Below are 16,272 nucleotides of genomic sequence, written 5' to 3'. Positions count from 1 at the left end.
CTATTGAGATCTCTGCTATTGGAAGTGGAAAGAAAGAACAAAGACAAAAAAATCTAAATAATGAAAATATGGGAAGAAGAGAAACCAATCACAAACTAAAATGGTTTTATACAAATGCACAAAGCATGGGCAACAAACAAGGAGAATTGGAACTACATGCTATTATAGAATTTTGGATAACTAGAGGAGGAAGCCATGTGGAGACTCAAACTTCAAGGTTAGATTTCAGAAAGGCAGATTTTATGCGACTCAGAAAGCGAATAGGAGGGATCCAATGGCTGGATGTCCTTAAGGACAAAAATGTCCTGGAAGGATGGGAAATTTTTAAAAATGAGATTCTCAAAGTACAATCGTTAACAATCCCGAAAAGTAGGAAGAATGAGTGGCATTTAAGGAAACCAGGATGGATGAACACAGAACTTAAACACATGCTAAAAAGAAAGAAAGAAATGTTTATCAAATGGAAAGAGGGAGGCATATCTAAAGAAGATTATAATGCAGTCTGCAGAGCCTGGAGGGCACGTATCAGCTTAGCTAAAGCTGACAATGAATTAAGGCTTGCAAGAGATGTCAAAAGCAATAAAAAAGGATTTTGGGGGTATGTCAAAATTAAAAGAAAAGTCAAAGATGCTATAGGCTTTTTACAGGATGAAAATGGTGAAATGGTAAGAAAGGATGTTGAGAAGGCCGAACTTTTTAATTCCTATTTTGCATCAGTTTTCTCTCAGAAAGAAAATGTAACATCAACTGATCTTCACTGTCCTATTAAAGGAATAGAAGAATCCAGGTTATCCGTAAACAGAAAGATTGTGCGGGAATATTTAGCTAACATAAATGAGTTCAAGTCTCCGGGTCCAGATGAATTACACCCCAGAGTGCTGAAGGAGATCGTAGAAGAAATTTTAGAACCACTCTCCATAATCTTTGAAAATTCTTGGAGAACAGGAGAAGTTCCAGAAGACTGGAGAAGATGTTGTTCCTATCTTCAAAAGGGGGAAGAAGGTGGACTCAGGGAGCTATAGGCCGGTGAGTCTGACTTCTATACCAGGAAAGATCTTTGAACAAATTATTAAACAACATGTATGTAAGTGCCTGGATAAGAATGAAGTGATTAACCAGAGTCAGCATGGGTTTGTAACTAACAAGTCATGTCAGACTAACTTAATTTCCTTCTATGACAGAATCACTGACTGGGTGGATCAGGGAAATGCTGTAGATATAGTATATCTTGACTTCAGCAAAGCATTTGACGAAGTATCTCACACCATCCTTATTGAAAAAATGACCAAGTATGGAATGGACAAGGCAACTGTTAGGTGGATTCATAACTGGCTTAGTGATCTGACTCAGAGAGTGGTCGTAAATGGCTTCACATCCAGTTGGATGAATGTCTCAAGTGGGGTACCACAGGGCTCTGTCCTGGGACCTGTATTGTTCAACATCTTTATTAATGATTTAGATGAAGGAATTGAGGGTAAACTGATTAAATTTGTTGATGACACAAAGCTAGGAGGGATAGCTAACACTAGAGAAGAGAGAGAGAGGCTTCAAAAAGATCTAAATAAACTGGAGCAGTGGGCAGCACCTAACAGAATGGTTTTTATCAGGGAAAAATGCAAAGTACTACATCTGAGCAATAAAAATGAAAAAAAGCATATACAGAATGGGAGGAATAGAGCTAAGCAATAGCAATGAGCGAGCATTAAAATGCTCGGGTACTCGTTGCTCGGGTTGAGCAAATTGTAATACTCGGGTGTTCGACCCGAGCAACGACCCCAATGTAAGTCTATGGGAAACTCGAGCATTTTTCAGGCACCTCCCCCCGGCGGTCTGCAGAGGGCCTAAAAATTGCCCAAATCGATGGGAACAGTGCTCAAATGACATGGGAACAGCATGGGGAAGACCCCTGGAAGCATTTCTGAGTCCCAGGTCACTGCTGTTAACAACGTTGTCAGAGTATTGCGCCACTTTTACGGACTCACAATAAAACATACAAAAACGAAACCAAAATGGATTTTCCTGTGAAATATGTTAAGGAACATCTTTTCCAGGGTAATGACTTGTATATTAGGCAAAATAAATAACCAAAACCAAAAATACTCCTCCACATCTTGGGCTATGTTCACACATTGCGTTTTTGATGCATTTTTGAACTTTTGCATTGCTTTCAACCAAGAGAAATGCATTCACCAGGAAATGTAATTTTAACACTTTTCAACCTTATCTAGCCATGTGGTGTGTGACACATCATCAGAAACATGCATACAGTGCTGAAAAGACATGGGAACAGCATGGGGAAGACCTCTGGAAGCATAACTGCCAAAAAGTGTGCCCATCATAAGTGATCCTTAGCACATGCGAAGATGCCTCCCGCCATGCACCTGTCATTGCAAACTTGCAACAATCACCGTCCAATTCCTTGTCCCACTGCAGCGTTCAGTTGTCTGTACCCCATTCCTTGGAATGCAAGCGCAAGTATGCAGGCAGCCAGCCACACACCCACAGGCTGCAATATTATACTGCCAAATTTTTGACAGCTGCTTGCACTTGAAATGTGGCCTATTAAGCTCGTGGAGGGGGAAGCTTTTCGCAACCTCATGCCGGCGGTGGCCGGGGGTTTATATACTCGGTCCCCAGCCGCCACTATATTTCCCAGTATCGCCTCCTCCTTCCACAAGCATGGGTCTCACAACATTACCCGTGCCCTCCCCAGTGCACTTACTGGGAAGGACCGCCTAACCACAAACACGTGGACAGGTGAATGTGGCCACGGACGGTATGGAGCCAGTCCACAACTTTTTTTGCTGACAGTTGTATTTAGCTCGGTGAAAGGACTGGCATAGAGGGAAACCCTATTTAGCCTGCATGTCATTTCTCACAGGAAGTCCTCTAAAGCTGCGTGCACATGAAATGTGGCCTATTAGGCTCGTGGAGGAGGAAGCTTTTCACAACCACATGCCTCATGCCTCGTGTCCATACTTGGTCCCCAGCCGTCACTATTTCTCCCCGTGTTGTCTCCGTCTTCTACAAGCACCGGTCCCTGAACATTACTGCTGGTACTTTTCTGTGGGAATTTGCTTGCCTTCTACCAGCCTGGAATATTTCCAGTAAACTATGGTATTAGCACTGCCCCCAGTACCAGTAGCTAAGCCATCCCCAGTTTCCTTCTCAGGAATTTTATTTGGTAGACTGAGTGGCTGCCCAAATATATTTTCTCACAAAGGAGCCGAAGATAGAGTGGCAGTAGGTGCAAGTTTTTCCAGCCTGCTAGATATTAGAGGGTGAAAGGCAGCACATTGGATCAGTGGTTAGCACTGAAGATTTGCAGTGCTGGGATCCTGGGTTGAAATCCCAGCAAGGACAACATCTGCAAGGACTTTGTATGTTCTCCCCGTGTTTGCGTGGGTTTCCACCTCAGTAAAAAAGCAGCCATAGAGTGTCCGGGAACCTGTCCACACACTTTTCTTAGCAAGGAATGCTTCTCGGCAGGGTTGGACGGTCCCACCAGAGAATACTCTGGTGTGCCTTGGCTTCTACCTCAGGAGAGTTCATGATAGCGCTAACTTTGCAGTGCTATGGGGCTCTTGAGCGGGGGAGAAAGGTTAGCCCTCAGAATCTAATCCTCTGGTGGGAACAATGTTTTTCAATCTGAAACAGCTTATCAGTGGGAATTATATTTCACCACAGCCATATTCTTTAGCTCAGTGAAAGGACTGGCATAGAGGGAAACCGTATCTACCCCGGCTGTCATTTTTCCGTCACAAGGTTCTGCCCATTGTCACACACGACCATGCCTGGCTGTATTTTCAGCGGTGAGAGCCACAGATCAGGCTGCTGTGTTACAGCTTTCAACAACTCTGCAACGCTGGGCGGTTTGTCACCTAAGCATTAGGCATTTCATCTTCAGCACAGCCAGTTGCCGCTTGGCCAAGGCAGTGCTGCAGTGCTGTCAGCTTGTGACTGATGTGGCCTTTTCGGAGATGGAGGAGGAGGTGCATGAGCTGAACAATGTGATTACAAATTTACATGTTGTTAAATTTGTGATGCTGTTTTTTATACTAAAGAAAGATCCTATTGTTTTGTTTTTTTAAAGTTTTTTTTTAAGACAAATGCATTCACTGGGAAATGTCATTTTAACATTTTACAACCTTAGCTGGCAATGTGGTGTGTGACCCATCATCAGACACTTCCTGTTTTATTTATGATGGAGGGACTCTGAAAGTCATAAAGCCTATTTTTATAGGGACATCAGACAGCCATTACTATTCTTAAAAGGCCAGCAGTCGGCCCTAGGTATTGTTAGAAAGACATCAGCCCGCTATGCTTTGTTGCTCCCATTATTAACAAATGGATCTCCTATACTGTTATTGCGTATCCAGTGACTGCAAGGGCTGCCAAAAATTTGGACGCAACCCAATACCCCTTTGAAGAGACATAGAGGAGGGTCTCAGTAAAAAAAATGTTCCCATTATAATGGAGCGGGACTCCTATAGTGGTATTGACCATGCTGTGACTGCAAGAGCTGGCAAAATTTGGGAAAAACCCCTCTAGGAATTTAAAGACACACGGAGCAGGGCCACAGTAACAAGATGCGGCATGTTCCCATTAGAAAGGAGAGGGTCTGCTATACAGTTATAGGGTGTGCAGTGAGTCCAACGGCTGACTAATTTTAGGAAAAACCCCACTAAGAATTTAAAGACACATGGAGCAGGGCCACAGTAACAAGATACGACATGTTCCCATTAGAAAGGAGAGGGTCTACTATACAGTTATAGGGTATGCAGTGAGTCCAATGGCTGACTAATTTTAGGAAAAACCCCACTAAGAATTTAAAGACACACGGAGCAGGGCCACAGTAACAAGGTACGACATGTTCCCATTAGAAAGGAGAGGGTCTGCTATACAGTTATAGGGTATGGAGTGAGTCCAACGGCAGACTAATTTTAGGAAAAACCCCACTAAGAATTTAAAGACACACGGAGCAGGGCCACAGTAACAAGGTACGACATGTTCCCATTAGAAAGGAGAGGGTCTGCTATACAGTTAAAGGGTATGCAGTGAGTCCAACAGCTGACTAATTTTAGGAAAAACCCCACTAAGAATTTAAAGACACATAGAGCAGGGCCACAGTAACAACAAATTCCCATTAGAAAGGAGAGATTCTCCCATAATGTTGGCCTATGCAGTGAATGCAAGGGCTGCAAAAAATTTGGAGGCACTTCAATGCCCCTTGGAAGAGACGTGTAGGAGTGCCTCTTAAACAAAATGTTCCCATTAGAAAGGAGCGGGCCTCCTATGCTAGTAGTGCATATGCACTAAGTGTATGGGCTGACAAACATTTTCCCCTGGGGGGTATACATGAACATACTGTATCGTAAAAAAAAATTTAAATCATAAACACCCTTTAAAAAAAATTATGTGGGTGTCGCATCACGGACCACAGTCACCCTGTTGATATGGTGGTGGAGGATGAGGAGAAGGAGGAGGACAAGAGCAAATAGCCAAAATCAGGAAGCGTATACCCATGTGTGGATGTGAAAAGGTGCATGGGAATACACCTCCAAAGAAAAGACACTGGATTTGAGTTTATGTTATGTTACGCTGCTATCATTCGGTGGTGTTGAGAAGTCTGGCCCAATCCAGCCCTTGTTCATTTTTATAAGAGTCAGCCTGTCAGCATTTTCAGTTGACAGGTGGCTGCGCTTATCAGTTATAATTCCACCAGCGGCACTAAAAAACCCACTCTGATAAAACGCTGGCGGCAGAGCAGGCCAGGACCTCCAATTCCTAAAGAGCCAGTTTATTCCACATACCCAGCTTGGATACCCAATAATTATAAGGCATAGCGGAATCACGAAGGACGTTGGTACCGTCGGCAAGGTACTCCCTCAGCATTTTCCCAAACTTTGCACTCCTTGAGAGAGTACCCCGCGCCCCAGGGCCTGTCCAATGGGTGGGTCTGAGAAAACTCTCCCAGAACTTTGACAGTGTTCCCCTGCCTCTGCTGGATTGAAGTTGTGTCTCTCTCGCTTGTACTCCTTGGTTGTCCAACGAAGTGTGCCCTCTGCCGCCAGCGTTTTCAGATGGGAATTTTTTTAATAGTTCCACAACAAGGGCCTTCTGGTACAGCCCCATTTTTGTAGACCTGTCCGCCTCAGGAATAAGAGATATAAAGTTCTCCTTGTAGCGTGGGTCTAGAAGTGTCACCACCCAGTAATGGCTGTTACCCAAAATTTTGAGAACGCGAGGGTCATGGGAAAGGCAGCATAACAGAAATTCAGCCATGCGTGCCAGACTACTAACAGGCAAGACTTCCGTGTCCTCACCAAGAGGATGACTGACCATGCTCTCCTCCTCCTCCTCTCTGTCCTCTGTCTTTCAGAAGACAGAGAAGCGGGATGGTGATGCTAATTATGGCGTCATCGCCACTCACCATCTTTGTGGAGTCCTCAAAGTTTTGGAGGATGGTACATATGTCTGACATCCATGTCTACTCCTGAGGTCTTATGTGTGAAGTCTGAACTGAATACCGTTGGCCTTGTTGATGCTGGTACTTAAAAACTGCCCTCATTTGCTCACAAGTCCTTCCCAACATCTGCAGTGTAGAGTTCCAACGCGTGGGGACATCACACACCAGTCTGTGAGTCGGAAGATGCAAACGCTGCTGAAACACAGCAAGGGTGGCGGAAGCTGTAGCTGACTTTCTAAAATGGGCACACAGGCAGCATACTTTAACAAGCAGATCCGGCAGCTCCCGGTAGGATTTGAGAAACCGCTGAACCACGAGGTTAAGCACATGGGCCAGGCATGGTACATGTGTGAGCTCGCCTTGCCTCAGAGCCACCACCAGGTTCCGGCCATTGTCACACACGACCATGCCTGGATATAGGTTCAGCGGTGTGAGCCACAGATCTGCCTGCTCTTTCAGAGCTGTCCACAACTCTTCAGCATTGTGCGGTTTTTCACCTAAGCATATTAGCTTCAGCAGAGCCTGTTGCCGCTTGTCCGAGGCAGTGCTGCAGTGCTTCCAGCTTGTGACTGATGTGGTCATTTCAGAGATGGAGGCTGAAGATAAGGAGGAGGCTGAGGAGGATGAAGTGAGGATCTGTAGACCATGGGTTCAACCCTGATTGACCTAGGGCCCGCAATGCTTGGCGTCTGGAGGACGTGTTCCGTCCCAAGGTCCGACTGGTTCCCGGCTTCCACCATGTTAACCCAGTGTGCCGTCAGCGAGATGTTTCATCCCTGCCCACAAGCACTTGTCCACGTGTCCATGGTTAGGTGGACTTTACCAGTAACTGCATTGTTGAGAGCACGGCTAATGTTTTGGACACGTGCTTGTATAATGCGGGGACGGCACACACTGAGAAATAGTGGCAGCTGGGGCCGAGTACCGAGGGACAGCCGGCACTATCAGGTTGTGGAATGCTTCCGTCTCCATGAGCCTAAAAGGCAACATTTTGAGCGCAAGCAGTCGTGAAATGTAAGAATTTAGTAGTGTGGCCTGTGGGGCGTTGGCTGCATATTTGCGCTTGCGTTCCAAGAACTGGGGTATGGACAACTGAATGCTGCACTGGGACAAGGACAACGATGTGCTTCCTGATGCTGCTACTTAAGAGTGTGCAACGACAAATGCAGGGCAGGAGGCATCTTCGCATGCACCATCGACAGCGGATTGGCTTGTATCCACAAAAGTGGAAGGAGCAATGGTGCTACCCGCAGACACTATTCCTGGACCCTGGGGTTCAGCCTACAAAGTCGGGTGCTTTGCTGCCATGTGCCTGATCATGCTGGTGGTGGTCAGGCTTGTCGTTTTGCCACCCCTGCTGATGCTGGCCTGGCAGGTGGTGCAAATGGCTTTTTGAGGTTATCGACAGAGTCTTTAAAAAACAACCAGAGTAGGGAAGACCTTACAGTTTTACTGGCAACTTCCTTCGTGTTGGTGTTACGGGGAACGGTTTCCTGCCTTCTGTCTGCGGCCACCACACTACTTCTTCCTGCCTGTTGGGGTTCCTCCCTCTGTGTGCTGCTGTCCTCGCTATGCACGTCCTACTGCCAGGTTGGGTCAGTTACTATATCGTCCACCACCTCGTCTTCCACTTCCACACTCTGGTCCTCCTCCTGACTTTCTGGCAATTGTGTGTCATCATCGTCCACCTCTTGTGACACTTTCCCACAGTTGCCTTCGTGTGACCGTGGCTGCTCAAATATTTGGGCATCACTACACGAGTTCTCCTCTTGCCCCGCTTCAAGTGGACCGGGCGAGAGGCCGAATCTATAAATGGAAAAGTGAACAGCTCTTCAGAGTGTCCAAGTGTTGGATCAGTTGTCTCTGGGTACTCGGCATGGTGGGAGGAAGGAGTATCAGGGTGAGGAACATGCAGTCTAGACTCACGGCTACTGAGACTTGACCGTGTGGAAGATAGGGTGGTGGTGGTGGTGGCTAAGTGACTGGAAGCATTATCCGTTATCCAACCAACAACCTTTTGACACTGCTCTGGGTTCAATAGTGGTGTGCTGCGGTCCCAAAGAAATTGGGACAGGAAGGTCAGGCGAGGAGATGTGGGTGTTTGTTGTGGCACAATTTTGGCTTGCCCACGGCCTTGTCTTCCGTCTCTGCATGCACCATTACCATCACGTACAGTTCCCCGTCCCTTGCCACGTGCCTTGCCCATTTTAAATGGAGGACAGTATCTTCCACGCTCACTACAAATGACTGAGTTTGGAGCAAACTTATTTGTGAGCCATTTGACAGAAAAAACACAGTTTTAAATACCTGGCCTGTAGGTAAGTAGTTTGAATAGCAAACTGCTGTGAATTGCTTCACTGACACACTGAAATTTTTTTTTTATTGAGGCCAGAAATGGCAATATTTTCTGAAAACGTATATGTGAACCGTGTGACGCAGAAAACACAGTTTTAAATACCTGGCCTGTAGGTAACTATTTTGAACAGCATTCTGGTGTCAATTGCTTCACTGACACACTGAAAATTTTTTTAAATGGAGGCCAGAAATGGCAGTATTTTGAGAAAACGTTTATGTAATCCGTGTGACGGAAAAACACAGTATTAAATACCTTGCCTGCATGTAAGTAGTTTGAACAGCAAACTACTGTGAATTGCTTCACTGACACACTGAAATTTTTTTTAATGGAGTCCAGAAATGGCAGTATTTTCTGAAAATGTATATGTGATCCGTGTGACGCAGAAAACACAGTTTTAAATACCTGGCCTGCATGTAAGTAGTTTGAACCGGAAACTGCGGTGAATTGCTTCTCTGACACACTGAAAACATTTTTTAATGGAGGCCAGAAATGGCTGTATTTTCTGAAAACGTATATGTGAGCCGTGTGACGGAGAAAACACAGTTTTAGATACCTGGCCTGTAGGTAACTATTTTGAACAGCAATCTGGTGTCAATTGCTTCACTGACACAATGAAAAAAATTGTTAATGGAGGTCAGAAATGGCAGTATTTTGTGAAAACATATATGTAATCCCTGTGACGGAGAAAACACAGTTGTAAATACCTGACCTGTAGGTAACTGTTTTGAACAGCAAACCAGTGTCAAAAACTTTGCTCACACACTGAAAGAAATTTTTAATGGAGGCCAGAAATGCCCGCAGTTTCTGACAACGTATATGTGAGCCGTGTGACGGAGAAAACACAGTTTTAAATACCTGGCCTGTAGGTAACTATTTTGAACAGCAATCTGGTGTCAATTGCTTCACTGACACACTGAAATTTTTTTTTAATGGAGGCCAGAAATGGCAGTATTTTGTAAAAACGTATATGAAATCCGTGTGATGGAGAAAACACAGTTTTAAATACCTGGCCTGTAGGTAACTGTTTTTATCAGCAAACCCGTGTCAAAAACTTTGCTGACACACTGAAAGAAATTTTTAATGGAGGCTAGAAATGGCAGTATTTTCTGACAACGTATATGTGAGCCCTGTGACGAAGAAAACACAGTTTTAAATACCTGGCCTGTAGGTATCTATTTTGAACAGCAATCTGGTGTCAATTGCTTCACTGACACACTGAAATTTTATTTTAATGGAGGTCAGAAATGGCAGTATTTTGTGAAAACGTATATGTAATCCATGTGACGGAGAAAACACAGTTTTAAATACCTGGCCTGTAGGTAACTGTTTTGATCAGCAAACCGGAGTCAAAAACTTTGCTCACACACTGAAAGAAATTTTTAATGGAGGCCAGAAATGGCAGTATTTTCAGACAACGTATATGTGAGCCGTGTGATGCAGAAAAGACAGTTTTAAATACCTGGCCTGCATGTAAGTAGTTTGAACAGCAAACTACTGTGAATTGCTTCACTGACACACTGAAAACATTTTTTAATGGAGGCCAGAAATGGCAGTATTTTCTGACAACGTACAGTACAGACCAAAAGTTTGGACACACCTTCTCATTTAAAGATTTTTCTGTATTTTCTTTACTATGAAAATTGTACATTCACACTGAAGGCATCAAAACTATGAATTAACACATGTGGAATTATATACTTAACAAAAAAGTGTGAAACAACTGAAAATATGTCTTATATTCTAGGTTCTTCGAAGTAGCCACCTTTTGCTTTGATGACTGCTTTGCACACTCTTGGCATTCTCTTGATGAGCTTCAAGAGGTAGTCACCGGAAATGGTTTTCACTTCACTTGTGCCCTGTCAGGTTTAATAAGTGGGATTTTTTGCCTTATAAATGGGGTTGGGACCATCAGTTGTGTTGTGTTGAAGTCTGGTGGATACACAGCTGATAGTCCTACTGAATAGACTGTTAGAATTTGTATTATGGCAAGAAAAAAGCAGCTAAGTAAAGAAAAATGAGTGGCCATCATTACTTTAAGAAATGAAGGTCAGTCAGTCCGAAAAATTGGGAAAACTTTGAAAGTGTCCCCAAGTGCAGTTGCAAAAACCATCAAGCGCTACAAAGAAACTGGCTCACATGAGGACCGCCCCAGGAAAGGAAGACCAAGAGTCACCTCTGCTTCAGAGGATAAGTTTATCCGAGTCACCAGCCTCAGAAATAACAGGTTAACAGCAGCTCAGATTAGAGACCAGGTCAATGCCACACAGAGTTCTAGCAGCAGACACATCTCTTCAACAACTCTTAAGAGGAGACTTTGTGCAGCAGGCCTTCATGGTAAAATAGCTCCTAGGAAACCATTGCTAAGGACAGGCAACAAGCAGAAGAGACTTGTTTGGGCTAAAGAACACAAGGAATGGACATTAAACCAGTGGAAATCTGTGGTTTGGTCTGATGAGTCCAAATTTGAGATCTTTGGTTTCAACCACCGTGTCTTTGTGCGACGCAGAAAAGGTGAACGGATGGACTCTACATGCCTGGTTCCCACCGAGAAGCATGGAGGAGGAGGTGTGATGGTGTGGGGGTGCTTTGCTGGTGACACTGTTGGGGATTTATTCAAAATTGAAGGCATACTGAACCAGCATGGCTACCACAGCATCTTGCAGCGACATGCTATTCCATCCAGTTTGCGTTTAGTTGGACCATCATTTATTTTTCAATAGGACAATGACCCCAAACACACCTCCAGGCTGTGTAAGGGCTATTTGACCAAGAGGGAGAGTGATGGGGTGCTACGCCAGATGACCTGGTCTCCACAATCACTAGACCTGAACCAAATCGAGATGGTTTGGGGTGAGCTGGACCGCAGACTGAAGGCAAAAGGGCCAACAAGTGCTAAGCATCTCTGGGAACTCCTTCAAGATTGTTGGAAGACCATTTCCAGTGACTACCTCTTGAAGCTAATCAAGAGAATGCGAAGAGTGCACAAAGCAGTCATCAAAGCAAAAGGTGGCTACTTTGAAGAACCTAGAATATAAGACATATTTTCAGTTGTTTCACACTTTTTTGTTAAGTAAATAATTCCACATGTGTTAATTCATAGTTTTGATGCCTTCAGTGTGAATGTACAATTCTCATAGTCATGAAAATACAGAAAAATCTTTAAATGAGAAGGTGTGTCCAAACTTTTGGTCTGTACTGTATATGTGAGCCGTTTGACGGAGAAAACACAGTTTAGAATACCTGGCCTGTAGGTAACTATTTTGAACAGCAATCTGGTGTCAATTGCTTCACTGACACACTGAAAAGATGTTTTAATGGAGGCCAGAAATGGCAGTATTTTGTGAAAACGTATATGTGATCCGTGTGACGAAGAAAACACAGTTTTAAATACCTGGCCTGTAGGTAACTGTTTTGAACAGCAAACCAGTGTCAAAAACTTTGCTGACACATTGAAAAAAAAAATTTGTGTAGGGCACAAATGCATTATTTTCTGAAAACGTATATGTGATCCGTGTGATGGAAAAAACACAGTTTTAAATAGCTTGATTTTTAGCACTGTAATATGGAAAGGACCTGGCTGTATAGTGCAGTGCCAAGAAGCAAGTGGCGCAGAAAAACGGTATTCTCTGGATTGCTTTTTAAGCAATTTATGAGGATTAAGATGCAAAAAAAATTATTCTTGGCCCCTGAGACCTGGGCCTATTTCTAGAAATATAACAGCAGCAGAAGGCAGAACTGGAATGGAGCCTCTTGTCCTATGTGCACTGCAGTCTGTTATATTCCCTGGCTGCCTGCCTATATACACTGCCTACCTGATATCTCTGCTTATGGATTAGTTAGTCCTCAAAAGGACTGTTTGTTAAGATGGATATGTGTAATGTACGGTTTTTCTCCCTACACTTCCTAATACACGATTAAATCTCTCCCTGACACAGCAGCAGCTCTCCCTACACTGTCTGATCCGGAGTGACTATGACGAGCATGGCGGCGCCAGGTCTTATATAGACCTGATGACACTGTGCAGCCAGCCAATCAATGCAATGCCCACAATCAACATGGCTACGGCATTAAAATGCATGGCAGGCAATCCCTGTATGTTAATTGGCTCTCTAAAGAGCGCCTAACATGCAGGGAGGGGACCCGAGTTCCCGCCCGAGCAACCCGGAATAACTCACCGAGCGCCGAGCTTGTCGAGCACCATGATACTCGGGCGAGTACCGAGTAGTGGCGAACGCGTTCGCTCATCACTACTAAGCAACAGTACGTGTGAAAAAGACTTAGGTATACTAAGAGATCATAGACTGAACATGAATCAATAGGGTGATGCAGCAGCAAAAAGACAAATACAATTCTGAGATGTATTAACAGAAGCATACAGTGTAGATCACGTGAAGTCATTATCGCACTTTACTCCTCTTTGGTCAAACCTCATCTGGAATACTGTGTCCAGTTTTGGGCACCACATTTTAAAAGAGACATTGACAAACTGGAGCAAGTTCAGAGAAGAGCGACCAGAATGGTGACCGGTCTGCTAACCATGTCCTATGAGGAACAGTTACAGGATTTGGGAATGTTTAGCTTGCAAAAAAGAAGTCTGAGAGGAGACTTAATAGCTGTCTACAAATATCTCAAGGGCTGTCACATTGTAGAAGGATCATCTTTATTCTCATTTGAACAAGGAAAGACTAGAAGCAATTGGGATGAAACTGAATGGGAGGAGACTAGTGATGAGCGAGCATGCTCGCCACTGCTCGGTATTCGCCCAAGCATCTCAGTACTCGAGATGCTCGGAGCTCGCCGAGTACTTTCAAGATGCTCGGGCGGGAGCTCGGGTCCCCGTCCTGCATGTTTGGCGCTATTTAGAGCACCAATCATGCAGGGATTGTCTGCCACTCACTGTAATATCACAGCCATGGTGGTTGTGGCATTACAGTGATTGCCCAAATCGATGGGAACAGTGCTCACAGTGAAACATGAAAATCCGGCAATTCATCAGCGGCACACTCCGGTACCCGACAATTTAGAACAGAAAGAATAGAGCATCACACATAGATTAGAAAGATAGAAACATGTCAGTCATATATATAAGTAGAGTGACAGTGTTGGCTACTGAACTTATCATTTAGTGTTAAAATAAAGGATTTATTAAAATAAAAAATAATGTTTTTGTCTCTTTAAAAAAGCCGGCCGTCAATTTATCAGCAGCATACACAGGTACCAGACAATTTAGAACAGAAAGAATAGAGCATCATGCATAGATTAGATAGATAGAAACATGTCAGTCACATATATAATAAGTACAGTGATAGTGTTGATTACGGTACTTGTCATTTAGTGTTAAAATAAAGGATTTATTAAAAAAAAATTGGCGTGGGGTTCCCCATAATTTTAGTCTCTAGCGGAGGTTAAGCACACGGCTGGGGCAGATGTTTGAAGCCTGGGAAGGGGATAATACCCACGAGCTTCCCAGGCAACTAATATCAGCCCCCAGCTGAATACCTAGCCTTTACTAGCTATTAAAATGGGGGACCCAAAAAAAAATGATGTGGGGTCCACCCTATTTTAATAGCTAGCAAAGGCTAGGCAGACAGCTGGGGGCTGATATTAATAGCCCAGGAAGGGTGCCATGAACATTGGCCCCCTCCCAGGCTAGAAACACCAGCCGTCAGCCGCTCCAGAAATGGCGCATCCATAGGATGCGCCAATTCTGGCACTTAGCCTCACTCTTCCCTGTGCCCTGTAGCAGTGGCAGTGGGGTAATAGGGCTGGGGTTGATGTCAGCTTATAATGCCAGCTGACATCAAGCCCAGGTTAGTAATGGAGAGGCGTCTATAAGACACCCCCATTACTAACCCCATAGTCAAAGTTAAAAAAAAACATAAACACCCAGAATAAAGTCCTTTAATTGAGGATTAAAATTGAGGATTAAAAAAAATGAACTCAGCTCACCTCATGCACATCACTGACAGCATGGGAGAATTCTCCTGCGCTTGCCGTGAGCGCAGGAGAATTCTCTCACGCTCACCGCAAGCGCAGTAGAATTCTCCCACGCTGTCAATGACGTGCATGAGGTGGGCTGAGTTCATTGGATATGAACTTGGCTCATCTGGATGCCGTCACAGCCAGAAACTGAGGAGCGCAAGCATGCCTGCACTTCTCAGTGTCTGCGGCATGGCAAGCTGGATGGCCGCTTTCGGCTGCGATCCAGCCTGTCATGTGAATGTAGCCGAGCTGGGGCCGTCCTGGGAACCATGGAAAGGTAAGGATGAGGTTGGTTTATTATTTTATTTTTATTGCAGGAGATCGTTGGCTTCAGCTGGAATGGGTGTGATAGTAAGTATGGTTTAATTTAAAACATTAAAGAATTGTGTATTTATTTCAATTAAAGGACTTTATTCTGGGTATTTGTGGTTTTTTTTTAACTTTGACTATGGGGTTAGTAATGGGGGTGTCTTATAGACGCCTCTCCATTTCTAACCTGGGCTTGATGTCAGCTGGCATTAAAGGCAGACATCAACCCTAGCCCTATTACCTCACTACCACCGCTAGAAGGCAGAGGGAAGAGCAAGGCTAAGTGCCAGAATTGGCGCATCCTATGGATGTGCCATATTTGTGGGGCGGCTGACGGCTGGTGTTTCTAGCCTGGGAGGGGGCCAATATTCATCGCACCCTTCCTGGGCTATTAATATCAGCCCCCAGTTGTCTGCCTAGCCTTTGCTAGCTATTAAAATAGGGTGGACCCCACGTCATTTTTTTTTTGAGTCCCTCATTTTAATAGCTAGTAAAGGCTAGGTATTCAGCTGGGGGCTGATATTAGCAGCCTGGGGAGCTCGGTGGGTATTATCCCCTTCCCAGGCTTCAAACATCTGCCCTAGCCGTCTGCTTAACCTCCGCTAGAGACTAAAATTACGGGGAACCCCACGCCAATTTTTTTTTTAATAAATCCTTTATTTTAACACTAAATGACAAGTACCGTAATCAACACTATCACTATACTTATTATATATGTGACTGACATGTTTCTATCTATCTAATCTATATGTGATGCTCTATTCTTTCTGTTCTAAATTGTCTGGTACAGGTGTATGCCGCTGATGAATTGCTGGCCGGCATTTTTAAAGAGACAGGTGCATGAAAATTGGAGGGCACTAGTGTCTTCCAAGTGCCCTGCTATGTTTTTCATGCACCCTCCTATATACCCTGCCTGTCTGCCTATATATTCTGCCTGCCTGACGTTTAATTGAGCACCGTTCCCATCGATTTGGGCAATTTTTGACCTTCTGCAGACCGCCGGGGGGACCACCAGAAAAATTTTTGAGTTTCCCATAGACTTACATTGGGCTCGTTGCTCGGGTCGAGCACTCGAGTATTCCAATGCGCTCGACCCGAGCTTCGAGCACTCGAGCATTTTAGTGCTCGCTCATCACTAGAGGAGACACAAATTAGA

Source organism: Phyllobates terribilis, unplaced genomic scaffold (assembly GCF_046119375.1).
Source record: "Phyllobates terribilis strain yellow unplaced genomic scaffold, ASM4611937v1 Scaffold_5__5_contigs__length_657084704, whole genome shotgun sequence".
Taxonomy (NCBI): Eukaryota; Metazoa; Chordata; class Amphibia; order Anura; family Dendrobatidae; genus Phyllobates; species Phyllobates terribilis.
Note: the sequence above shows the minus strand (reverse complement) of the source record.